The 26,172-nt window shown below is 41.4% G+C and overlaps 1 protein-coding gene across 5 annotated transcripts in view; it reads left to right on the top strand.

The window, feature by feature from the left end:
• The window catches only part of LOC109459032 (uncharacterized), a 62,595-nt gene that overhangs the window by 8,908 nt on the left and 27,515 nt on the right, over positions 1-26,172 (top strand). For 2 of the 5 annotated variants that reach the window (XR_016018250.1, XM_088789315.1), the window contains exons 3-13: positions 3,925-4,083; positions 5,594-5,663; positions 7,243-7,382; positions 9,731-9,897; positions 13,636-14,260; positions 14,769-15,296; positions 15,503-15,679; positions 19,989-20,066; positions 20,329-21,526; positions 22,390-22,684; positions 22,785-22,897. The gene's annotated coding sequence lies outside the window, so the exon portion shown is untranslated. Of the gene's footprint in view, positions 1-3,924; positions 4,084-5,593; positions 5,664-7,242; positions 7,383-9,730; positions 9,898-13,635; positions 14,261-14,768; positions 15,297-15,502; positions 15,680-19,988; positions 20,067-20,328; positions 21,527-22,389; positions 22,685-22,784; positions 22,898-26,172 lie in introns of those variants that run through there. The other 3 variants (XR_016018248.1, XR_016018247.1, XR_016018249.1) reach the window with 2 other exon arrangements.

Below are 26,172 nucleotides of genomic sequence, written 5' to 3'. Positions count from 1 at the left end.
TGACACCTGTTAAAGATGGTAAGGCAGACTTCATTCAGGACCATTGTAATAGGTATAGGGACCACTGTAATGGGATTTTACAGTGAGAGAGAGAGGTTAGTTTTAAAACCAAATACAGAGGGTTGCTAGAAGGGCGGGGGGGGGGTGGGGATAAGGGGAAGGTGAGAGGTTTTGAAAAATAGTCGGTAACCACAAGATGGTCATGGGGGTTTGAAAATTAATTTGGGGAACGTACAGAGGGATAGTGGATGGGGGGAGGGGGTTTCACACAGTGTGAGGGATATAAATGATAAACGTCTAAGTTTTGCTTTGTCTTGTACACCTGAAACTAATTAAAAAACAAATAAATTTGGAAAAAAAATACCTTTTCATAAAAAAAAAATACAATGTACTGTTTTTATCTTGATAATAAAAATGATGAAGCAGGAAAAAAAAAAAAACAAATACAGCACTGGCAAGTGAGAATTTATAGCCATGGATGAGGGGGTGGGGGTCAGCAGACAGTACGTTACTAAGTGGAAATGGGTAAGAGGGGCTCTGGCTAAATCGACCTAACAAGATTCTTGCTGAAGGCAAGCTGGACGTCTCAGACACAAACTGGGGGAAGGTGGAGGATGAGGAACTTGTTAGATATTGAAGATGATCAGCTATCCAGGGTGGGATATTCTGGTTAAAGTGGCTTAGCAGGTTTCTTGCTAAAGCTAGCGTTTACAAGGAAGTGCACAGATGGGACTAGGGAAAGATTCAGGAGACTGACTAAAGTTTGGTCAAGCAAAGAATTTTTGTCAGTAAAAAATAAGGAAAGAAGGAAAATGGAAAATAAAAAAATGATATTTTATTTTATATTTTTCACTATCAGGGAATTCCACCCTGATTTCCAGAAATTGAGCATTTCGGTGCACTACCACAGTAAGACTTCAGTGTCCTTTTTTTTACACGTGTTTATAAAATACACCAATGTATATCACTACATTTGTTTCTTTGTGTTTAAATATATTTTACATAATATATAATGATAATATTAATTTAAGATAGTACTTATTCAGAGGTTATTTTGGGCCAGGCATTATTCTGAAATTAAAATTCAGAAGATACATGTAGAATTTGTTCTATGAATTTAACCACTGTATCGATGAGAAAAAAAGGTAAAATGTGTTTATAGTTTTAAAGCAGTGATGCAGAGACGTTATTCACCCTTGTGCTGGGATAAACGCCATCACATATTTCTGTGGATTTACAGTCTGAGGGATGCAGCCTGCCCAAACCCGTTTTTGTACATAAAATTTGATTGGAAAAGCCATGCACAATCATTTCATTGTCTATGGCTGCAGTGGTGAAATACAGTAGTTTTGAGAGAGACAACATGGCCCATAAAGCTAAAAATATTTACTATCTGGCATTTCCACCAGTGGGATTTCAGTGTGGAGCCTGGGGAGTTGTCTTTGGTATGCTGATTAGGATGAGATCCGCACTAGGGCAGTAAGAGTGGGGCAGGTGTCCTGTGCATTCATAAACTACTTCAAGGAATCCTAGCGTCAGCTGCCCACCTCTACAACCTCCCAGGACTTTCTGCTTTCCATCAGTTCCACCTTTCAGTCCTCCGGCCATGGTTTTGACCATGTCTGGGGTGAAATTGTCGGAGGAGAGAAAACATAAAAATGATGGGGGTTGGCCCCACTGCCTTACTACTGCAACTCCCCCAATGGAGAAGAAAGTTCTACTCTTAGTTTTCTTCTTGTGAGCTCCTTTAGCTGCCACTGTCACCATGACAACAGGATTGCCTCCAGATTTGGGAAGGAGAGGTTGGGGGAAAAATGGGGATGAGGAGGGAAATTCAGTACTCTCTTAGTGTAGAGGTTCTGTTTTTTAATCCTCAGACTGGAACCAGAGGGCTTCTCCCCACCGTGCTCACCTCTGGGTCTCTGGATGTGTTAAATTCAGGCTAGGAGACACACAAGGGAAAGAAAAGAAAACTCACCACAAATTAAGCAGTAGTACTTCTCAAACCAGCGTTCTTCCTCAGTCCCGTTACGATTCCTTTCAGAATCTTCCAACTTTTTTAGCTCCATCCATTCAGTGGGACAGGCTTATCCCATCTTACCTGGAAAAAGAACCATGAAGACAGTGTGTTCCACCTTTATAATTTTGGCCAAAATATATTCAATTCATGTTCACAAATTCATATTTATACTCATAAAACATCATGTGAAACCCACGTTCTTCATTTTAGTATTTATGATTTTCAATTCTGATTTAATCTATTTGTATTCTTTTTTTAACTTTTATTTATTTTAAGTGTGTTTTTCCAGGACCCATCAGCTCCAAGTCAAGTAGTTGTTTCAATCTAGTTGTGGAGGGCGCAGCTCACAGTGGTCCATGTGGGGATCAAACCAGCAACCTTGTTAAGAGCAGCACACTCTAACCAACTGAGCCACCCAGCTGCCCATTTATTTGTATTCTTAGTAAATTTTCAAATCCTCATCAATTATAATGATGTTGAATATCACTCCTTTTGTTATTTGAATAAGAATGCCACTTTTAATATGAAATACAGATTTTAGTAAATGTTTCCTATTATGGTATTTCTATAATTTTCCACTGTAGTACACCTAGTGGATATCAAGATGGGCAGAGAACTTTGCTGAGTCTCATGTTTTAAACTTCCACAAATTTTACATGACATGGGTTTATTTAATATAATTTTGTCATTTGTGGTTTGATCCAGCAAACTTTTGAAATAAATATAATGGAAGTATTTGTACCAACTGCAAAACAGACCCTTTGGACTTCAAAATAAGTTATCATGGAGCTAAGTTTAAAATTCAGAATTTCCTGAACATACATGAGGTGTGATCCAAAGATACGGTGAATGCTTAAATTAATTAAGAAAATTATTTTGGGGCAGCTGGATGGCTCAGTTGGTTAGTGTGCAAACTCTCAACAACAAGGTTGCTGGTTCATTTCCCACATGGGATGCTGGGCTGCTCCCCCGGCAACTAAGATTGAAAACGGTGACCGGACTTGGAGCTGAGCTGCACCCTCCACAACTAGATTAAAGGACAATGACTTGATTTGGAACTGATGGGCCCTGGAGAAGCACACTGTTCCCCAACATTCCCCCCAAAAAAACTATTACAGTAAAAGACACATTGTCATTAATCCCCATCAAGATACTCCCCCTCACTTTGAACACCCTTATCCCAATGTTCTTACCACATTCTGAAGCAGTTCTGGAAGTCCTCTTTCATGAGAGTTTTTACTTCATCCTCCATCATGACAGCGCTCCATGTCACACATTGTTTCTGATATATGGCAATTTCTGTCAAATAAAAACATTACAGTGTGACCTCATCCACCTTATTCACAGGATCTGGCACTGTGCGACTTCTGGCTCTTCCCCAAAGTCAAAATGATCATGAAAAGTAAACGTTTTGAATCGATTCAGGACATCGAGGCAGCCACAACAGCACAACTAAAGACAATCATGAAAGAGAACTTCCAGAACTGCTTCAGAAAGTGGCAAGAACAATGAGATAGTGTGTTCAAAGGAGAGGCGGGGGGTGGGGGGTGTATTTTGAGGTGAACTAATGGCAATATGTCTTTTTCTGTAATATTTTCTTTTTAATTTAAACATTCACCATATATATATATTTTTTTTAATTTTTTAATAGGACTTTATTGGGGAACAGTGTGTACTTCCAGGACTTTTTTTCCAAGTCAAGTTGTTGTCCTTTCAGTCTTAGTTGTGGAGGGCGCAGCTCAGCCCCAGGTCCAGTTACCGTTTTCTAGTTGCAGGGGGCACAGCCCACCATCCCTTGCGGGAGTCGAACCGGCAACCTTGTGGTTGAGAGGACGCCCTCCAACCAACTGAGCCATCCGGGAGCTCAGCGGCAGCTCAGCTCAAGGTGCTGTGTTCAATTTTAGTTGCAGGGGGTGCTGCCCAACATCCCTTGCGGGACTCGAGGAATCGAACTGTCAACCTTGTGGTTGAGAGCCCACTGGCCCATGTGGGAATCAAACCGGCAGCCTTTGGAGTTAGGAGCATGGAGCTCTAACCGCCTGAGCCACCGGGCCGGCCCAAAGGTACACTTTTTAAGAGATGTTATCTGTGTACTACTTTTCAAAGTTGAAGTATGGTAGCAATGTGTAGTATGATGTTCGCTTAAAAGATGGCATTAATCAAATGAATGCTAGTATCATTCACTGTGTTGTAATTTTAATACAGTTTTTTCATTTCTTAAAACGTGTATACATTTTTTGCATACATCTTCTGTATGTTCAGAACACAGCTCCATGTACCTGAGGAGCTATGGGGGAGGGAAGAGCTTTAGGCCTGTTGTTTGCTGTGTGCTTGAGTTTTTCCTGGTGCAGTGCATGCTCCCCAAACATGGTATAAAGATCAGGATGTGGGCACAAGGTCTTCACACCCACAGCCCCGAGCCCTTGCCCACAGGGATGAGCTGGATTTCTTAGCATTCACCTGGTATATAACTTTCCCGTGGAGTCTGAATATTGCACTGCTTTGTGGTCAAGTCATACTTTGTCATTGTTTTAGCGTCGTGTTCAACCAAACAAAACCCCATAGACCTCTGCATTTCACAGATCTCTGAGCCCTAAAATGTTGCATCACCAATGCAGAAAGTCAGCAGGAAAAAGGCATTTGGAGAAACAGTGTTTCATTTCTTATTCATTTTAAATCTGATAACCATAGTCCCAGAAAAGCTCTAAAAATTAACCAAAATTATGGAGCAAACTACAGGCTCCATATATATTAGTTGTTGATTTTTCCCTGACCTGGAAGTTTTCTATTTGCATGATGAGTGGGCTAGGAAAGGAAAAAGCTACACCCAGAGAGGACACTGTACTATTTTGCTCGTCATAAAACTAGTTGTTGCTAAACATTTAATTCTGCTGTGTTGTTCATAAAGGCAAAGGAATTGGGATTTCATTAAAATTCCTTGACCTCCTGTCACGTCCAGCACGACAAGAGTTGTGGGAAGCGAGGAGGGTGGCACAAGGTTAAAAAAGACAGCAGACGAGAGTAGAGTGCAAGCGGGGCCAAGGGACTGCAGCCTCAAGGACTGAGCCCCGAATCGGGCCAACGCATGGCTTTTATTAGTTAGGTGTGGGAGTAAAAGAAGTAAAGCTTGTCAATCTCAAGATTTGTGAATCCCATACATTATAATAGGAAACTGATTCAAGCCAATCACCTTTGCCTGCGGGCAGCTGAACCTTAAGTCCCAGGATAAGTACTTCCCCAAGGAATAAAACCTGTATGCATATGAATAGATGGAGAGCACATCATTGTGTCCCTTCCCCTGCAGGTTGTGGGAAGGAATGCAGCCACAGAGGCAGAGGCTCTCCTTAGCAGGCAGAAGGTGGGGGCTGTGCCCACCTCTGTCGACCCCGGGAGTTCTCCAGATGGTCCCCACACGGCTGTGTCTGGCTTGGGTTGCCCTCCCCGTGAGGAGTTGTACGCATCTTTGACTAGCCAGCCATCTTTCTGGGACCAAACAGGGAGACATAAGGTGTGAGCACAAAGGTGAAGCAAAGTCCCGGAAAGGATCCGTCTCATAGACTCTCCTTTCTTTAGGGGCAGGTACGAGGAGACAGACGGGTAGGCTGCTGCGTGGCAACAACCGCCACGAGGCACATATACCGAGGTAAGAAGGTATCACATATGTTGGTGAATTACAGAAATCATGTCATATTCACAGGTTTGTAAGTAGAATGAGCAAAGAGATGGGGATAAATCAGTAGGCAGGAATCATATCACTTTTACCTCTATACAGCAGGATGCCACTAGAGAATTTCAATCTACTAAAAGACTAAATAATACTTTGTATACTTGTGAGGCTAATTTCAATAAGGAAAAGGATGCAGCATTTCATTCACTTCTATAAAGTGAAATGTGAGCCACCCACATGGTATCTGTTCTGCTGAGTGTGGAAGACACACAGGAGTCATAGTAAAAACATTTCCTGCTGCCTCGGATATAGCAATAAAGTGGGAATCCTGACAGACAGAGAAATGATTTTCATTGACATAAAAAGGATGTATTAAAGGAACAGTAAAGTACATTGTTATGGACTGAATGTGTGTCCCCAGTCACAAGTCAAAGCCCCACCCTCCCAGTGTGATGGTACTTGGAGGTGGGACCTTTGGGAGGTGCTTAGGTTTAGATGAGGTCATAAGGGTGGGGCCCCATGACGGGATTCGTGTCCTTAGAAGAAGACGGTGTGTGTGTGTACACATATGCTCCTTGACTTACGATGCAGTTATGTCCCAATAAAACCATGTATCTTCACGTGCACCCAATGAGGAAAGGCCACAGGAACACACAGTAAGAAGGAAGCTGTCTACAAGACAGGATGAGGGTTCTGACCAAGAACTGAATCAGCTGGCACTCTGATCTTGGACTTACCAGCCTCCAACACCAGGAGAAAAAGTCTGTTGTTTAAGCCACCCAGTCTGTGTATGCCGTTACACTATCTCACACCTACTAAGACACGTGTCTAGTAGAGTGAGGCAGAAATACTGAAAAGTCAGAGTGCAACAGCATGAGCCTCAGCATGAAAATATCAGAAGCTCTGTGGAAATACAAACTATAATATAAAGTACAGCTAGGTTTTGAAATCATTGTATGCCACATTTATTAGTTCTGAGTTTATTAACGTATTTATCAACTTTATGGGGGTATCAATCTTAGGAAAGCTGTGGCTATAATTGTTGAGTCCTGGAATCATCCCCCCCTCAGACAGACAGAGAGCACACATGATAATGCAAGTCACACAGCAAGGTTTATTTCCAGCTAGCTGGGGTCCCTGTCTCTGCCCAACGCAGCGGGTTTTAACAAGGACCCCTAGCCCTTCAAGCTAAGGGTTTTTATAGCGTTTCTAAGGCACTCAGTAATTTTCCATAGTTTTAGGGAGTACAAGGTAAACTATAATTCCCACATAGCTAAGGCATTTAGTAATTTTTCATAGTCTTAGGGAGTGCAGGTTGAGCTATGCTTATGGAGTACACGTTGGTCTATGCTTCAAAGAGTTTACAGATAGGCTACAAAAGCCTCCATAGCTTCAGCGAAAAGGAGAGATAAGCTATCAGCCATCTGGTCTCTATGCCCGCATCCTGGAATTAACAATTAAGCCATTAGGGTATTTTAAGCTCAGGGCTGTTAACCCTATCTTAACCTTAAAGTAGCAGTTCTCATGCTAACAGTCTCTTACAATAATTGTCAAGCCTCAGGTCTGAAAATGTGCAGAAACAAACCTGCTCTTCCACGACAGAGTCTGGGCAAGCAAAGGAGGGTCAGGAGCAAAGTCAAGACGTCCTTCCACCAGTGGTCACGGTTTTCAGTGGACACCCTTCTCCTTAGACACGTAAGCATCCCTGGGAAGCACTAAGAGTTAGACCAGGAATGTACCTTCAAATTCATACTCTAGCTGGCTCTTCTTATTCTTGGCATATTTGTATCTGCAGTTGTTGGTGTTGTGGTAATTAAATTTGAATTTTTATGTTCTTCTATGGGATGAATGGTCCAATATTACATACAGAAGTTTGTTTCTTCCAGGACCATCATTTCTTTTTCTTTTGCCAAAAACAGTCTTTTTAAACCAAAAACAACAAAAGAACAAGACAAACAAATGAGAAACAGAAACTCATAGACACAGACAATAGTTTAGTGGTTGCCAGAGGGTAACGGGGGCGGGGGGGTGGGGGGTGGGAGGTGAGGGTAAGGGGGATCGAATATATGGTGATGGAAGGAGAACTGACTCTGGGTGATGAACACACAATGGGATTTATAGATGATGTAATACAGAATTGTACACCTGAAATCTATGTAATTTTACTAACAATTGTCACCCCAATAAATTTAACAAAATTAAAAAAAAGAAAAAAAAATTCAGTCACACTAGATTGAGATTTTAACTAGAAATTATTTTAAAGGTATAAATGTCTAATCACCATGCTGTACACCTGAGACTAACATAATTTTGAATGTCAACTGTAATTGAAAAATTAAAAGAAGTTATTTTGAAGATACACAAATTATATAAAATTTGACTAAAAGTCAAGAAAAATTACCACTTAAAGTTTATCTGGTTGCTTACTTGTAATATTTTAGCAAGCATGTGTTTTTCAATAATTTAAAAATGTCCAGCTTTATTGACATATAAATGACATATAACATTATGTCAGTTTAAGGTATACACTGTGTTAATTTAATGCACTTGCATATTTCAAAATATGGCACCTCAGTGTTAGCTGATACCTCAATCGTGTCACGTAATTGCCATTTCTTTTTGGGCTGAGAACATTTAAGACCTACTTACTTAGCAACTTTCAGGTATATAATACAGTGTCATTAGCTATAATTACCGTGCTGTACATTAGATCCCAGGACTTAAGCATCTTATAACGAGAAGTTTCTACCCTTTGACCAGCATCTCGCCATTTCCCCCAACGCCCAGCTCCTCTGACTACCAGTCCACTCTGTTTCTTTGAGTTTAGCGTTTTCAGATTCCGTGTATAAGTGAGATCATGTAGTGTTTGTCTCTCTGTCTGACTTATTTCACTTAGCGTAATGCCATGAAGTTGTATCCATGTTGTCACAAGTGGCAGGATTTCCTTCTTTCTCATGGCTGAATAATTCTCTCTCTCTCTCTCTCTCTCTCTCTCTCTCTCTCTCTCTCTCTCTCTCCATACACACACACACACACACACACATATTGATATATATGTATACATATGTATATACATATATATATATATATATATATATATATATATATATATGTATATACAGAGGGTACAAAAAGTGTGTACACATTTTAAGAAAGGAAAAAAAACTATTACAATTGTAATATTCAATATATACCAATAGCAAAAGATGAATACAAGTCATGTGTATGTTTTTTGGCACCCCTCGTATACATGTGTGTATATATATCATATCTTCTTTATTCATTCATCCATTGACAGATATACACTATACAACTGCAACAATATTAATGACTGCTAGTATTTATAAAGAATGCTGCATATCCAAGGTATTGATTACCTTGGATTGTTTAATCATGCATTGTATAATATGCTAAGTATACAGTCAGATAAGGAGGAATTGGTTGTAAAATCACTGAAAGAAGAGGTACTGAGCTCCTGACACCCACCCAATACTTCCTCTGCAGAGACCACATTCCTCACCATCATGCTGGGTACACAGCCCATGAGTTTCTGTGGCCCCTGATCATTCGTTGTGCGCAGCTTTTAGGTTCTTTTAAATATTGCTTTCCTAAAAGTTCCCATGTATTTCATTGTACCTATGGGCCACTGTGATTTTCCAGTTTACTGTTTTTGTTTTTGTTTTATATTTCAATGTTTTTGTTTGTTTTGTTATTGTTCTTTGCTGAAAGAAACAGTGTTGGGATAAACATCCCTAAACATGTAACTGAACCCGTGTATGCGTTTTGTTAGGGAGATTCATAGGGTCATGAGCTGTTCCTTTAAAGGTTTGCTAGATTCTGCCCAATTGCTTTTTAAATCTTCTCAACGTCGTAAGATAGCACGATTATCCCTGACTCACTTTTCTAGATAGACTCAGAATCAGTTTTGTATTTATAAAACATCACCTCAGGTATAATTTTTTAATAATTTAACCGTGTTGCTTTCGTTAGCTATCTCACTACTGTCTGTTTCTCTTACCTGAATGTCTCTCACTTCTCTGCAGCATTGGGTCAGCCCCCACCTGAACCACCAGGGAACGAACAACCAGAGGAGAGAGCAGAGGCTGAAGAGAGAAGACAATGGTGGGGAAAGACTTTGATGCTACTTCTGGTGGATTCTTGCTTTTAAACAGCTGTCCAGGTGTTGCGTGGGCATGTTGTAAGTAGCAAGGTATGAAACAATAATACCTCACTGCAGCTGCATATAGAAGCAGTGAGTTTATTATTTCTCTGCCTGACACAATCTCAGGTCGAGCAGGTCAGAACCCTCAGGAAGCTTAAGTACATCCTCAGGGACCCAGCGTCCATCTGATGTCCATTTCTACCCATCCTCATTGGGTAGTTTTTCTCCTCTTCCTCCAATTCTGGAGGATGCCTCGAAGAAGGAAATCGGGATTCCTGTCGAATGCCTGTGGGAGTGGCAGTCATGTGGGCACTTGTCATTCCTGCCAATGAAATTGCTTCTGCACAGAGGTTTACCATTTTCTTCAGCAGAGACCCACTTGATGTTTAAACTAAGCCACAGCTCACAGCCTCTGTGGCCTGACAGTTTATGAGAATGGCTTTGAACACGGTTGGACGCCTCAAATCAGCTTAATGAATATTAGCAGTGATTTTAGTTATACCTCATACACCTTTACTGTTTCCATTCTCAAAAACTCCCAATGCTACCTTCGCTTCCACATGTTACAGATAAACAAACTAAGACTAAATGGGGCCACAGCTCTTGTTTGGCTCCCTGCCCTACATGGCAGGACTGAGATACGAAGGGACATAAGCAGAGACCATCAAATTTGCTATTAAGCATGAACTTTTAAGCATTGTCATCCCAAAACACTTGGCACGGTGACTGGCCCTTTAAAAGTCCGTTCTCTGTGTTACCTTCTCCTGTGTTCCCTGTATGACCTTGCCATCTTACAGCAGTGCCTTCTGTGGGCACAACTGAGGTCCTGTACTCACTCTGACTTCAGCTCTGGCCCTGAGTGTCTGCTGACACATTATAACAGATTCTGTCTGGCTGGCGTTAAACCATAGGCAAGAATGTCCTTTAGTGGACTCTAAAACTGGAGGAGAATGTCCCATACATATTATGCTCCATTTAAGAAAAATACGAGACCTGGGCATTTCAAGGCCACACACTCCAGATGTTGGTAGCAAACATGGCGTTGCCGCCCATGACCTTGAATGGAGAAAAGGGGTTCTTATTAAGAGTCATGTCCCAGTCCATCGGGAGGAAGAATGTACTAGCGGGTGAAAAGGGTGCACAGAACTCTGGGTGCATCCTCAGTTAAGCTGGAAGGGGGCAAACACAAGCAATTATGGAAACTCCCGCAGGTCTGCTGAGTGTCCTGGGTGGTGCCAGGGGCGTGGAGGCTGTGCTTGCCGCTTGATTCCTGATCTCACGGTGACGTTCAGTGGCACAAAAGCATCCCTTGTAAGCTTATGACCAAATTGATTTGGGGGGTTTCAAAATGAATCCTGATTTTTATTGAAATATAACCTTGTGTAAGTTTAAGGTGTATGAGGTGTTGACGTGATACACTTGTATGTTGTAGTGTGATTGCCACAATAGCGCTGGAAAACATCTCTGTCATGTCACATAACTGTCATTTATATTTTTGTGGTGAGAACAGTTAAGATCTAGTTTCTTAGCAACTTTCAAGTTTCTAATACAGTGTTGTTAACTATAGTCATTATGCTGGGCGTTATACACTCAGAAATTATTCATCTTCTTACTGCAAGTCTCTCTACCTTTTGACCAGCAGCTCCATTCTACTCTCTGTTTCTACAAGTCTGGCTTTTCTTTAGATTCCACATACAAGTGAAATGACACAGTCTGACTTCTCTCTGAATAGACGCCTTCTCTGACCCCGAAAGGAGGGGATTTACACAACTATGCACGAGGACCTGGGAAAACAATGCACAATGAGTGTGCATTAGAACAGAGTGACACATCTCTCTTTTTTGAATTTTTTTATTAGTTTCAGGTGTACAAAACAACATAATGACTAGACATTTACACCCCTCACAAAGTGATAACCCCAACAAGTCTAGTACCCCTCTGACATCATACACAGGTATTACAATACCATTGACTATACTCCCTATGCTGTACTTTACAACCCATGGCTACTGGGTTGTAAATAGACCCGGTAGTCACGGGTTGTAAAGACCTAGCCAGACAATCAGCTCTAATGCATCTTTGGAGCAAAAATTAATATAAGACCCAGTATTATATTATATTTATTACATTAGACCCGGTCTTATATATTATATTATGTAAGACCTGGTATTATATTATGTTATATTACCCAGTATTGTGTTATGTTATGTTATGTTATGTTATGTTATGTTATGTTATGTTATATAAGACCCGGTCTTATTTTATTATAAAATAAGACCGGGTCTTATATTAATATTTGTTCCAAGAGACGCATTAGAGCTGATTGTCTGGCAAGGTCTTATTTTTGGGGAAACACGGTATATGTATATATATTTGACTAAATATATATATACACAGGGTGCCAAAAAATGTATACACATTTTAAGAAAGGAAAAAACTATATTAAAATTGTAATACTTAATATATACTGATAACAAAAAATGAATACAAGTCACATTTGACTGCGGCAATTACAAGAGGTGCTCAAAGTAGTTATCATTAGCATAATTTTAATACATTGTTTTCCTTTCTTAAAATGGGTATACATTTTTTGGCTATATATATTATATTGAATGTCAAATATATATACTTTTTTGGCTATATATATAATATTGAATATAATATTCAATATTTATAGTATTGAATGTCTATGTATATATTGAATGTCATATATATATTTGACATTCAATATTATTTTATAGTAGTTTCAGGTGTACAGCGCAGTGGTCAGGCATTTACATAATCTATGAGGGACACTTCTTTTTTGATCACAGCTTTATCACCATTTTATCATCACAGTGTGGGACAGCTTTGATGTCAGATACATCTATTTAATGAGTAGATATGGTACCATGTTTTAAATGTGGGTAGAGCTGATGTGGTGATGCAGACTCAGTCATCCGTCAGTTCAACCTTTACCATCATCTTCCTCACCAAGTTAGTGGCACAAGAATAGGTTATTGGTATTTGAAGCATTACTAGAATAATTATCTCCTTCACTCCTTCATAAAAGAATTCTAAAATTCATAACAGGTATTCTAGTATTTCAGGTGGAAGCTCCTTAGAATTTCCATCTATTAAAAATTCATTTCCCAACAATTTTCTGATTTATTCCTTCTGCAAATCTTGACTGAAAGATTCCTACACACCAGGCTTTAGAAGAAAAAACCTTGATGTTCTGATACAACTAGGAATGTCAAAGGTAGAATTTTTATCGTTTCCCTTTGATAGCAAATGGGTGGGATTTAGCCTATGTCATCAGATCAAAGAATCATCTACTGAAGATGCACCTTAGTGAAAGACAATTGCCCAAGTGCATTATAACATAATACTCATAATCCTTAGTTTGTAGTTACTGAAAGAGCCCTGTGCAAATTATACATAAGTATCTCCTAGGTACATAAAAATGAGACAAATTAGTTAGGTTCCCATAAGTATCTTCACATCTGCGTGCCCTTCTTCAGAATCAGATTGAGTCTCAGAGGCGTCAGTGTCCCATATATTCCATATAATATCTCCCTGTGTGTCATTACCAGAGATGGTGCTGTGGCATTTCTTAATAAAGTAATACTCCTTTATCCCCCAGTCTTCTCTCCAAGACGCTGCCACCAGATCTGCAAAACTTTGTGCTGGTGATCTCACCTAAAAGTGCCAAAGAAAGGTTCTCAGACCAGGTTTACATGTGTAGATGCAATGACAACGTGCTTCCTGAAATGCCATTAATTATAAGACGCTTTTTCTCCCTAGGATGGAAAATGCAAGACCATGTTTACATTAAAATTGATGATACTCGAAAATGAAGTTTGAAATGGTTTGTAAAAGGAGCACCGATTTCTGAGCTTGGCAAATTCTCAGCAAACGCGTAGTTAACTTGGATCCAGGAAGGCGAGACTCCCCACCAGAATCAAACAATGGATACAAAGGAGGTGAGAAGATAACCGTATGGTTTGAGAAGGAGCTGGCTCAGCCAAAGGGCAGAACCCTCCTCCTCCAGGGCTGACCTCCTGGGGGAGCAGCTTCAAACCCCGTTCATATTCGCAGAAACGGGGGGATCGCAGGGAGGGTAACACGAGGAGAGGTGCCGCGTGCCAGAGATTGAAATCGCCTTATTTGGTTCTGAACATGAGTAAAAGGAGAGTCTTCACCATCACCCCATGTCCACTGCTCGGGAGGGACCTCACAGCAGATCAACACGCACGAACTTTCCATGTCCTCTGAGGATCCCATTCATCAGGGTTGCAGAAAACAGAAAACTACCGTGTGGGCCGAGAGCTGCGCCTGGGAACGCAGACGACGGAGTCAGACCTGGGATGGGCCGCACAGGGCGGCCTCTTGGAGGACACGTCTGAGGATGTGCTCAGGTGCCAGAACGGTGAGCGAGGCAAACTGGGGTGGGGGGAGAGAGAGGAGAGTGTGTCCTGACCGAGGCAAGGGCGTGAGAAGAGGCCGATGCATTGGAAGGAACACGGGGGCCAGTAACGGGCGAGGATGCCAGGCGCATGAAGGGCAGACGGTGCTGGGACCGGCAGGTGAGACGGCAAGTCAGGACGTGAGGCAGCGGCAGCCCGCACAGCAATGCACTTGGTGTGGAGGAATTTTGAATGTCTGGGTCTTATTCCTTGAAACGTCACCCCCGCCGGTGAGGTGCGCCTGTCAGGAAGACGTCAGAATAAGTGAGGATGGTCCCTGTCCACTAGGGAGGTCCCTGGGCCTTAGCAGGAGGGGTTCTGGGCTGGGAGGGGCAGCGGGGAGGGAGTAGAGAGGGATCCCGGCTCGCGGACCAGTCGGGACGCTGAGTGCTCCTGCTGGCCTCCCTCTGCATCGCTTACACCCCGGCCCCCCACCCATCGGAGTGCAGACTCCTGTCCCTCGTTTTGCAGGTGAAGGTGGGATGCGGACCTTGATCCTAAAATTCGGAGCGGCCGGCGTCTCACAGCGCCACCTGGCGTCCACAAGCGGGAGGCCAGGAGCAGCCTTAAGCAGAAGCGGCGGAGAGGCTGGTGCGCAACTGCGGACGGGAGGGACCTGCCCCGAGCGCGCCCCGTGGGTCGGCAGGGGGAGCGCAGGAGCTGCGGTCTGGCGCTGGGCGGGCCATTCCCAGACCTTTTCTCAGGGGCGTCAGTGCCCCGCTGTGCGCCCGTTCTCTTCGTGGCTCGGATTTCCCGACGCAAACCCGGTGAAGTTTTCTCGTCTCACAGCACAGAGCTTTCCCACTGCATGCTCTTCATAAGCTGTTGGCAACACTAACAGATTCTAACAGCCCAAGCTGCACCCCTAGGGTGACCCTAGGAGCCCCCTAAGGTGCCTGCCTGAGAAGACTCAGCCAAAGGAAGTTACTGTTCCAGCCAGCTCCTGAAGATCGGACCCCGGTCTCCCAGTCTCTGTGGGAGGGCGGGTGCCTGACTCCCGTAAGTGCCAGTTAGGAAACCCACATCGGTTACACATGGGCCCACCCTCTTTCCTTCCCACGTGTTGTAATTTCTCACTCCACAAAACTGAGCCTCCTCTCACCCCCCTTTCCGTTGCCTCACTCTTCCCTTAGAAGGCCCAGTCACCCCTGTGCAAATCCAATTAAGTTCAGTTCACACTGAACTCTTTTTCCCTATTGAAATAGGATATTTCCGATTAACATCTGCCCTGACCACTGTCACGAGTGTTGGGCTTTGTTTATCTTGTTATGTGACTCCACGGCTTGGACCTGGATGGAACCACTATTGGACGCTCCAACGTGACACGTGGACAGACACCTTTGCCTCTTCTCCAGCCCTCCTGCTCGTCTGGATATCTGCTGGTGAGTCTAACTTCAGATCTAATTCCCAGGACAAACGTCCGCTGAAGCATGGTGAGGACGGATTTTTACTTTTATCATTCTTAGTACACACTCTGACACGAGGTTAGAGTCCCACACTTCTGGCAAAAGGTATTTGCTAGAAAAGATGTTCTTCCTGGCTCCTCCTTTTGAGTGGGGTTCATTCCCTGACTGCTGGGCTGGAAAAAAAAATTTTTCTGGCTCTTTTTAAAAATAATTGAGATATAATTGACTTATAATACGGTATTAATTTCAGTTGTAAAACAGTGATTTAATTTATGTATATATTGTGAAATGATTACCATAATATATTTAGTTAGCATGTATCACCAAAAACAATTACAAATTTTTTCTTGTGATGAAAACTTTTAAGATCTACTGTTTTAACAACTTTCACGTGTAAAATATAACATTATTTACTGTAGTCACCAGGCTGTACATTACAGTCCCAGGATTTATTCATCTTATAACTGGATGTTTCTAACTTTTGGCCTCATTCACTCATTTCAACCACCCCACCTCCCCCAACCTCTGGCAACCACCAATCAGTTCTCTGTATCTACATATTTGTTTTTATTTTTTTAAATTCCACATATAAGTGAGGTAGAGTATTTGTCTTTCTCTGACTTTTTCCACTTATCATAATACCCTCAAGGTTCATCCATGTTGTCACAAATGACAGGATTTCCTTCTTTTTATGGCTGAATAATATTCCATCAGGTATTAATAGATAGCTATAGAAAGATGTATCACAATTTACCCATTCTTCCATAAATGGACCCTTAGGTTGTTTTTCATGTCTTGGCCATTGTAAATAATGCTGCAATGAACGTGTGGGCACAGATATGTTTTTGAGATAGTGGTTTCATTTACTTCAGGTAAATTCCCAGAAGTGGAATTGCTAGGTCATAACGTAGTTCTATTTTTGACTTTCTGAAGACCCTCCATATTGTTTTCAGTAGTGGCTGCACCAATTTACATCCCAGCCAACAGTGCACGGGGGTTCCGGTTTCTCCACATTCTCGTCAGCACTTGTTATTTCTTGTCCTTTGATAATGGCCGTGGCTGTTTAATCCTGGCTTGTCGTGAGGCCCCTTTGTTCTCTCTATTGATCCTGCTCCTCCAGTGGGAACTTCTTAGTTGACTGACACCCCCCTTCTCAAACACACCTGGCAACATGCCAGTGCTTCACTAACTCTCTCTACTTCTTTTCTTAAAGTCCTTAACTTACTAAGGATAATTTGGAACCTCAATGGCTCCTTTGGGAAACTTCTCCCCACACTGACTCCTTGAAGGCCTCTCCCTTCCCGTTACCTCCACGCTTCCTTTTACCACCTTTGGTCTTCCCTTCAGCTACTTTGCAGCTTTTCGTGTGTCTTCCTAACCTCCTTCACCCCTTGGTAACGCCTGCCAGATCTTTCTTTCTGACTACAGCTCCCCAGCTTCCTAGATTCACTAGAACTGTAGGTGCCCTGCCCCTTTGGGACCTCACAGGGACTCAGAGACCCCCCAAAAGCAATTACCTGAAACTGAAAAGCAAAAAGGCAAGTAGGGGAATTACTGGCAATGCAAGATGAGCCAAGACAAGCTGCTGTGACCTAGCAAGAATCATGTCACATGTAGTCACCATAATTTATAAGGATCACTCCACACTCACTGATACTTTCCCGCACACCAATGGGACTGTGCCAGAATATTTAAGTCAATATTTGCATGCAACCTGAAGCTGTTGAGAATTTCCATTTCAGCTAGAGCCCCCTTCTTATGAAATATTCAGTACATGAAATGTCTCCACTGTTGCGGAGTGGTGGGTTTTCTCTCTGCTTTGATTAGCAGTGATTATTCTTTCTTGAGCTGTGAATGTCCTTCTAGATTAGTGTCACCCAAGTTCTTTGGTCTTGTCACGGAAGAAGACTGGGAGAGCTATTGTTTATGAAGATGTTGAAAGCATGCCTTTAAACAATCTATGAAATGTTTCAAAATAAGATTTTCAACATCATTCAAATAAGTTCAAATACAGTCCATTCTAACTGATAATGAATGCATTATTAGAAATCTGAAACCTGATGTTATATTAGAAACACATAGAAACTCAAGACTTAGAAATGATACAAATTATGGCGTTGGCATAATTCTATTTAATGTGTGGATAATGATTAAACATGTTACACCATTATAAAATAGATACCATTAAAAAAAAGACTGATTGGAAACAGACTGGGTATTCTATCCACTCAGATGAGGCTTCGAAGGTGTCCAGATCACTCACTGCTTGATGTCACCATCGCCTCTCGCCTAAAATGCACAACCTCTATAAGGTTACACATCATGGGCCGGCCCGGTGGCTCAGGCGGTTAGAGCTCCATGCTCCTAACTCCGAAGGCTGCTGGTTCGATTCCCACATGGGCCAGTGGGCTCTCAACCACAAGGTTGCCAGTTCAATTTCTGTATGGGATGGTGGGCTGTGCCCCCTGCAACTCAAGACTGAAAATGGCAACTGGACTTGGTATTGAGCTGCACCCTCCACAACTAGATTGAAGGACAACGACTTGGAGCTGATGGGCCCTGGGGAAGCACACTATTCCCCAATATTCCCCAATAATTTTTTTTTAAATAGCAACACAAATTTTTTTTTAAAGTTTATTGGGGTGACAATGGTTAGTAAAGTTACATAGATTTCAGGTGTATAATTCTGTAATCCATCATCTGTGTATCACGCTGTGTGCTCACCACCCAGAGTCAGTTCTCCTTCCATCACCATATATTTGATCCCATTTACCCTCATCTACCACCCCCTACCCTTTTGATTTTTAATGTTTGTTTTCAGGATTAAAGGAAATCTTTTTCCCTTATGCTATTTGTAACTTACAGAAACTTGAACAAAGATGCCCCAATTACTTTTTCTTCCTACCTCATCTTCCTGATCTTCCAGAATTGAAAGCTCTTAGTGTGTGTTCTTATTTTTTATGTGAATATAATTATTTGTACAAGTTCAATAAGAATCTGTTCTTCTTGTCACAGGATGACATTAGTTGTTACCAAGGCTTCGACTGGCATGCTCTTTTGAGAATGAGGTGAATTAAATAGTACCAGAAGACTGAGAAACTTTGGTTGATGTTAAGGAGCCAATGATTATAAGTCCCCTTACGGAAAAACTGCCTCACCAAATGAGGTCACTATATGTGGGATCTGAAGAACAGAATAAACAAAACACAAACAGACTCACAGACACAGAGAACAACCTGATGGTTGCCAGTGGGAGGGCGTTGGGAGAAAGGTGGAAAAGGGGACGGGATTAAGAAGTACAAATTGGTAGTTACAAAATAGTCACACGGGGAATATAGTCAATCATATTGTAATAACTGTGTATAGTGCTAGATGGGTGCTAGACTCATCAGGGAGATCACTTTGTAAATTATATAAATGTTTAATCACTATGCTGTACACCTGAAATTAATATAAAATAACATTGTATGTCAACTATAATTGAAAAATTTTTTAAAGGGGGAATTTTAAAGTAAAGGAATAAGAGGTCCAAATTTCTAGGTATAAAACAATGTCATGGGGATGTAATGTACAGCATGGAGAATATAGTCAATAATATTGTGATAGCATGGTACAGTGTCTGATGGTTGCTGGACTTATCATGGTGATCACTTCTTTAGGTATGTAAGTGTTGAATAACTATGGCATACCCCTGAAACTAATATAATATTGTATATTAGCTATATTTTAATAAAAATCTTTTTAAAAAAGAAGAACCAGCCTGTATTTGTCTTCTAGGATTTACCACCTTACAGGTCAGAAGGGAACGTCACTTTATGGCATATTCTAGGAACCTCAGGATATTTGGGGATCCCTAGAAGAGAGAAATTAATCCAAACCTATAGGTATTGCAGGCAAAATCTAGTATAACATTCTTGGCATGGCTTCGCTATTCTGAAGAAGCTTTGAAAAGTCTAACCTGAGATCCCTTATGAAAAGTGCCAGCAAAGCAAACTTGAGGGACCCATGAAATCATTCTTCTCGCTGAGCTTCCGTAAATAATCATATCAAGTTTAATGAGACTAGATTTATTCTGAAAACAATTAATCATTGGTTATCTCTGATGGAATGGTGGTGTGTGCGGAGAGAACAATTCTTTTTCAAAGGGAAACTGTTCTGTATCCTCATAGATTCTACCTTGCAAATTTTGCCTGTCCATGCCAAAGTCTGAATTTTTCTACTTTCCTGCAATAACTGGCTACAACTCTTCAAAGTCATGTTTCTCATTTTTCTCTCTTCTGCCTAGAAATAATTGAGAGCTAAAATTGCCTTTGTCGTGAAGCCCAGAAAGCAGAAGCTGGAGGACATGATATAAACACATCAGGTATAGACACACTGTGTGCCTCCTACTGTGTGTGCCCCTTGGGAAGGTCATGTAAAACCCCAGTGCCACCAAAGGGAAAAATAACTCAGTGCCATCACCCGATGTTAAAACTGCCAAACTAGAAATCCAGTGGATTGTCACTGCATCTACACCCACCATCTAAAAATGTTTTGAACCCCTAATCAAGAAATCTTTACACAGTGTGCCCTATGAAATCGGAAACTGGGTTTTAGCTTTAATCTATCTTCTTTTATTTTTATAGGGAACCCCCTTCATTCAAGGCCAGACAGCTTGCACCGTACAGCATACTCTCTACGACCAAGTCTCAATGTACGAGTATGACTCAAAAGGTCCTGAATGAACAAATTTGACCTAACAAGAAATGGACTTACATTGTTACAAGGAAAGAAGAATGTCTCTTCTCTCTTTACACAATAGGAGGAACAGACAAACCTCTTTGCTTGACCAAACTTCAGTCAGGCTTTGGACGTTCTCCTAGGCGCATCCGTGCCCTTCCTGGTAAAATCCTTAGGAAGATCCTGCTAGCTCAGTGTAGCTGGAGCCCCCCGCCCACCATATCTCATCATCCTCGGGATCTAACTAGGCTTCCACTTCTCCATCATCCATCAGCAGGAATCCTGTGAGGTCAGTTCATCCCAAATTCCTACACTGCATCTTTCCTCCTCGGAATTTCCCATCCTCTGAACCACCTCAGGCTTCCTGGCTATAAATTCCTGCTTGTTCATGCTACAACCAGAATTGAGCCCAGTTCTATACTGAGGACACGTTTCCTCTCTTCCATAGTCCACAGTTAATACCACGTGAGCTGCTGTCTGGCTGCGGCTGCCTGACCGTCATCAGAATCAGGCATCACAGTCGGCACCAAACTTCCTTGCCCGCACATCGATTCAAGCACGAGGTGTACGCTGTAACCAGGGGGCAGTCGTGACTTCCATTCAGGGGAATTACTGTTTTGTCTCCTGGTGGAGGCATCTCTTCTTCAGGAACTAAGACTGCTAGTTCAGCAGAACGCAGAGTCATTGGAACAGAGGGCCAAATTCTACTAGTGCGTCACCATGGGTCATGGTATATGGTGCTGCTGCCATCTCTCCCCAATTCCTGGATCACCACTCCTTGCTGCAGGAGAAACAGCACCATATATGAGGTTACATTCAGAGCACATGGCCTTCTGGAAAATCATGCCACAGCCCTGCAACCTGTCACCACCTTATGGCTCTGGAATGTCTAACAAAGGCCCTTCTGCATTCTGTCAACCGAGCTGCTTCAGGATGACTGAGAATGTGGTGAGACCAGTGAATGTAACGAGCATGGGCCTGTTGCCACTTTTTTTTGAGACATGAGGGTCTTGGTCCCGAGCCATGCTGAGCGGGACACCGTGACAGTGGGTAAGGCGTCCTCAGACTGCATGATGGACGTTTTGGCAGAAGCATTGCACGCAGGTAAGACAGATCTGTATTCAGAGTGTATGTGTATGTGTCCCAGTAAGGAGAAAATGCCCACACTCGTAAGAGGTGTGACAATTAAGTTCGCAAACTTGTTGCAACGATGTTGCTAACCTTTTTTGAACCAGAGAGATTATTCATTATGAATTTGTACCAACTGGACAAACAGTTCACCAAGTTGATTATTTGGAAGTGCTGAAAAGGCTGCGTGAAAAAGTTAGACGACCTGAACTTTTCGCCAACAATTCATGGCTCTTGCATCACGACAATGCACCAGCTCACACGGCACTGCCTGTGAGGGAGTTTTTAGCCAGTAAACAAATAACTGTATTGGAACACCCTCCCTACTCACCTGATCTGGCCCCCAGTGACTTCTTTCTTTACCCAAAGATAAAGGAAATATTGAAAGGAAGACATTTTGACGACATTCAGGACATCAACGGTAATACAGTGACAGCTCTGATGGCCATTCCAGAAAAAGAGTTCCAAAATTGCTTTGAAGGGTGGACTAAGTGCTGGCATCAGTGCAGCGCTTCCCAAGGGGAGTACTTCGAAGGTGACCGTAGTGATATTCAGCAGTGAGGTATATAGCACTTTTTCTAGGATGAGTTCACGAACTTAATTGTCCGACCTCATATACCCAGATCACTTTTCTCCTCTTGTAATCAATCTGGATAAAATCTGTTTATCCCCCTTTAAAACTCTTGTAGTTTTAATGCCCTCATATTTTTAGTGGCTAGACTTCAGTAATTGAATTCTTAATTAGGCCTCGGCCCACAGTTTAACCACTCTGCCTGCTTAACTGCGTTTGTTCTCACGAATGTCATCATAAGTTATTGATGTGTCTCTTTGTCAAGCAGGAGGCGATAACTTCAGGGTCGAGGAGAATTTATGAGTTTGTTTTGCAGAAGGAAAGAATGTCCTCAAGGTAGCTGTGACCAGCTGCTAATGCCCAGAAGTCTGATGCGAAAAAAGCATCATCTGTGACTAAAGGAACACAGACTTCCTCTCAGTTCCCTGGCACTCCCCCTCCTCCCTGGCTGCATCAAAACTCCTTACTTTTGCTTTTTGGGGAAAATGAACTTGGGAGATGTTGCTCTCCCATCCTCGCACTTTGGCCAAATCAAATAAATCTTCCTCTGTCTCCAAGCACAGGTATCTCAGTGTTTTGGCTTTACCTGTGCACTGGGTTCATGAATCTGGATTTGGGGGAGGTGATTCTGTAACACTCTTTTTTGTTTGTTTGTTTTGACAGTTATAATGCCACGGCTTGGATCGATCAGATCCATCACTGGAGTCCTAGACCCCTCACCCAGGACCTGAAGTGTGAGCTTTTAAAAACTGTGTCTTTATCCTGACTGACCACTGGTAAGCCCAGCTCCTAAACCGTTGGTCCAGACAAACGTCCTAGGGAGCTGACAGCGACAGAATTTGATTCCTGAGCTTCTGAGTACATTCTAGAAGCTGGGTTAGAGTTGTGGACAATCCCAGGGAGAGTCAGACTGGGCTAGAGTCCCAAGGGCATCTGTTCATGAATCTAGAGATGCCCCTGGCTGAGAACACGGGAGCTGCTCAGACCCTGGAAACCTGTTCTTGAGCCCAACACTGTCTGGTTCCTTTCCTGTTGTCACGATTTTACTAAGAATCACTGGAAGTTCAGTGGCCTCTTTGGGGACATGACCTTCCCAGACTGGCTCCTCTGAGCCTCCTCCCCTCTCATCACCCTGCTTCTCCTTCCTCCTTTTGCTGCTTTGGACCTTCCCTTGAATCTTTTGATATGTCTGGTCTGGGGGTTCAGAGCTAGTCACCCCAAGATGTGCCTCACTGTTTGCGGATTGTTCTGATCTAAGGGCAGTTTTAGTTTCAGCCTTAAGAGAAACTTCTAGCCCTCCCTGTAACTACCTAGAATTTGAATTGGGGCTTTTCCCATCATAAAGGTCGTCAGCCATTGTCTCTGTTGGACCCACCTACAGGGCAGGGCAAACTTTTACTTACTGAACGTCTGCTCTTCTCATCGTCCTGCAGTGACCCTATGAATCCCCCAAGGCGCCTGACCTCATCCCTAGCTCAGGATGTCTTCTGCACCCACGTTCCCTTTCTATCTCTCCTGCATGTGGGGTCTCTGACTCTCTCATGTGTGCTGGGTTCCCATACAGATGTATGCATTAAATTGGGTGATTTTCTCTCACTAATCTGTCAACGTCCATTTAATTATTAGACCAGCCAGAAGGGCCTTGAGGGAAGAGGAAAGTTGGTTCCTCCCTCACACACTTCCTTCAAACCCCGACGTCCTCCCTCCTTCTGTCCACTTTGCTGTCTCTCAACTTCCCATTTTAGTCCTTCAGTCATTTGAACTCTAGCCCCCCCCAGAGTTGTTGTTGCTGTAGTTTGGAAACTAAACACATTTTAATAGAAAACAAAATACAAAATATCTCTTTTCAGAAAAAAGAAATAGTTAATCCTTTTCCCACAAATTAGAGCTTGCTTTCTCCTCAAAACATAGTTTTATATGCGTGCGTGCGTATGTACTTAAAATTTATTTCACAAAGTGTTTTCTATTAAACTGCTATTAATGCAGGAGATGGGCGTGAATGGTTATAAGGAGAAAAAGACTTTGAAAAAGCCACACCTCTCATTTGGAAATTCAACACTTGATAATTCTATCTTTTGACTTTTCCCTTCAAATTATCCTCATTTCTTTACCACCATGGGTCCCTAGAAACATGTCAGCAGGAGTAGCCGATCTGTCACCCAGAAAGTTTCTTCTTCTCCCCAAACACTGTGCTACCAAATCCTCTGAATTCCCTGAACCTCAAAATTCCAAGCATCACAGCCAGTGCCAGGGGTAAAACCTGAAGATGAGCACAGAGAAGGCCTCTGCCAGTGCTATGGTTCCCCTCTCAATAATAATAATAAATACTAATATTAATTAATATTGATTGTAAGTTATTATTATTATAATAACAATCATTAAAAATTCTGCTGTCTGTAATTACGGAAAGTCTTTTTGCCAGGACTTCAAGTGCCTTCAAGGGATGGGGGGACCCCAAAAAGCAACCACCTGAGGCTGAAAAGAAAATAGAAGGCTATGGGGAAAAAAAACACCTTAATGTTTTGTCCACTCCGATGGGATTTGGAGGCATCTAGACAGTTTCTAGATGTCTTCTCAGTCACAAACCTAAAATTTATTTTACAGTCGTCATCAGGACAAAAGAAAATCTTAAAAGTCTCCTTCAGAAATACTGTTAAACAGGTAACTACTGTGTTTCCCCGAAAATAAGACCTAGCCGGACAATCAGCTCTAATGCGTCTTTTGGAGCAAAAATTAATATAAGACCCGGTCTTACTTTACTATAAGATCAGGTCTTACATAACATAACATAACATAACATAACATAACATAACATAACATAACATAACATAACATAACATAACATAACATAACATAACATAACATAACATAACATAACATAACATAACATAACATAACATAACATAACATAACATAACATAACATAACATAACATAACATAACATAACATAACATAACATAACATAACATAACATAACATAACATAACATAACATAACATAACATAACATAACATAACAAACATAACTTAATATAATATTGGGTCTTATATTAATTTTTGCTCCAAAAGACACATTAAAGCTGATTGTCCGGCTAGGTCTTATTTTTGGGGAAACATGGTATAACTTGCCCATTTGCCAGAAACACAATTTAACTAAACATAAAAAGTAGATAAACCAGTGACATTGTAGTATTATGTTTATTGAGTCAAGGCTAAAATTTTAGAAGAAAGCTATGAGATCTCTGTTTGCATCTATATATTACTTTTTATGCTTCTGTGTGTATATATGTATGCGTGTATATTAAGTTTATGATAAATTTTCTACATTTGGATGATAATACCAAATTAATTCATAAAATTCCTTAATGGAATTCCATTCAAATTGTCATAGAAGTAAATGAATGCTTCTATAAATTAAGTATTCCTAAAGCTCTCAGTAATATAAAAATAAATCCTTTTTTTAAAGAAAACCTTTATAGGAGTAATCTTTGGTAAATAAAGCCAGTTTTTCTTTTTTAATTTTGAGGAAAATAAAAGCAGACGTGTCTTCAGAGTTTTCTGCATTAACTGTCAATGCACAGATAAATTTTTGTCTCCCTAGTTTTAGTAATAGAACATGTTTATGTTATTTTTACTAGATGTTTAAGATTATAAAACTAGAAATCCACCCTAAAGAATAAATGAACATTAAAAGTGAGTTGTTTAATGCATGCCAACCATAGCAATAAATTAAAAGAAAATAAAAGAAGAAAGAACCATACATTTAACTTTTTAGATTCTTTACTTGAGTGATTTTTTTTTTGAAATTGCTTAATTGTCAACAAGAAAAATAACTTAGGATGAGGGAGAAATGTAAAGTTATCATGTCAATTTGCAGAAATCACATGAGGTTTATTGGCATCTGCCAATACCTTCGTTTTCTTGTTATTATGTTAAAATTTTATATATATATATATATATATATATATATATATATATATATATATATATATAATATCCACAGAAATAACCAAGATCTCTTATCAAAAGAACACTAACCAGACTTCAACGA

The sequence above is a fragment of the Rhinolophus sinicus genome, chromosome 13 (assembly GCF_057876585.1).
Source record: "Rhinolophus sinicus isolate RSI-liver-muscle chromosome 13, RSI-T2T, whole genome shotgun sequence".
Classification (NCBI taxonomy): Eukaryota; Metazoa; Chordata; class Mammalia; order Chiroptera; family Rhinolophidae; genus Rhinolophus; species Rhinolophus sinicus.
Note: the sequence above shows the minus strand (reverse complement) of the source record. Positions and strands in the feature narration are given on the sequence as shown.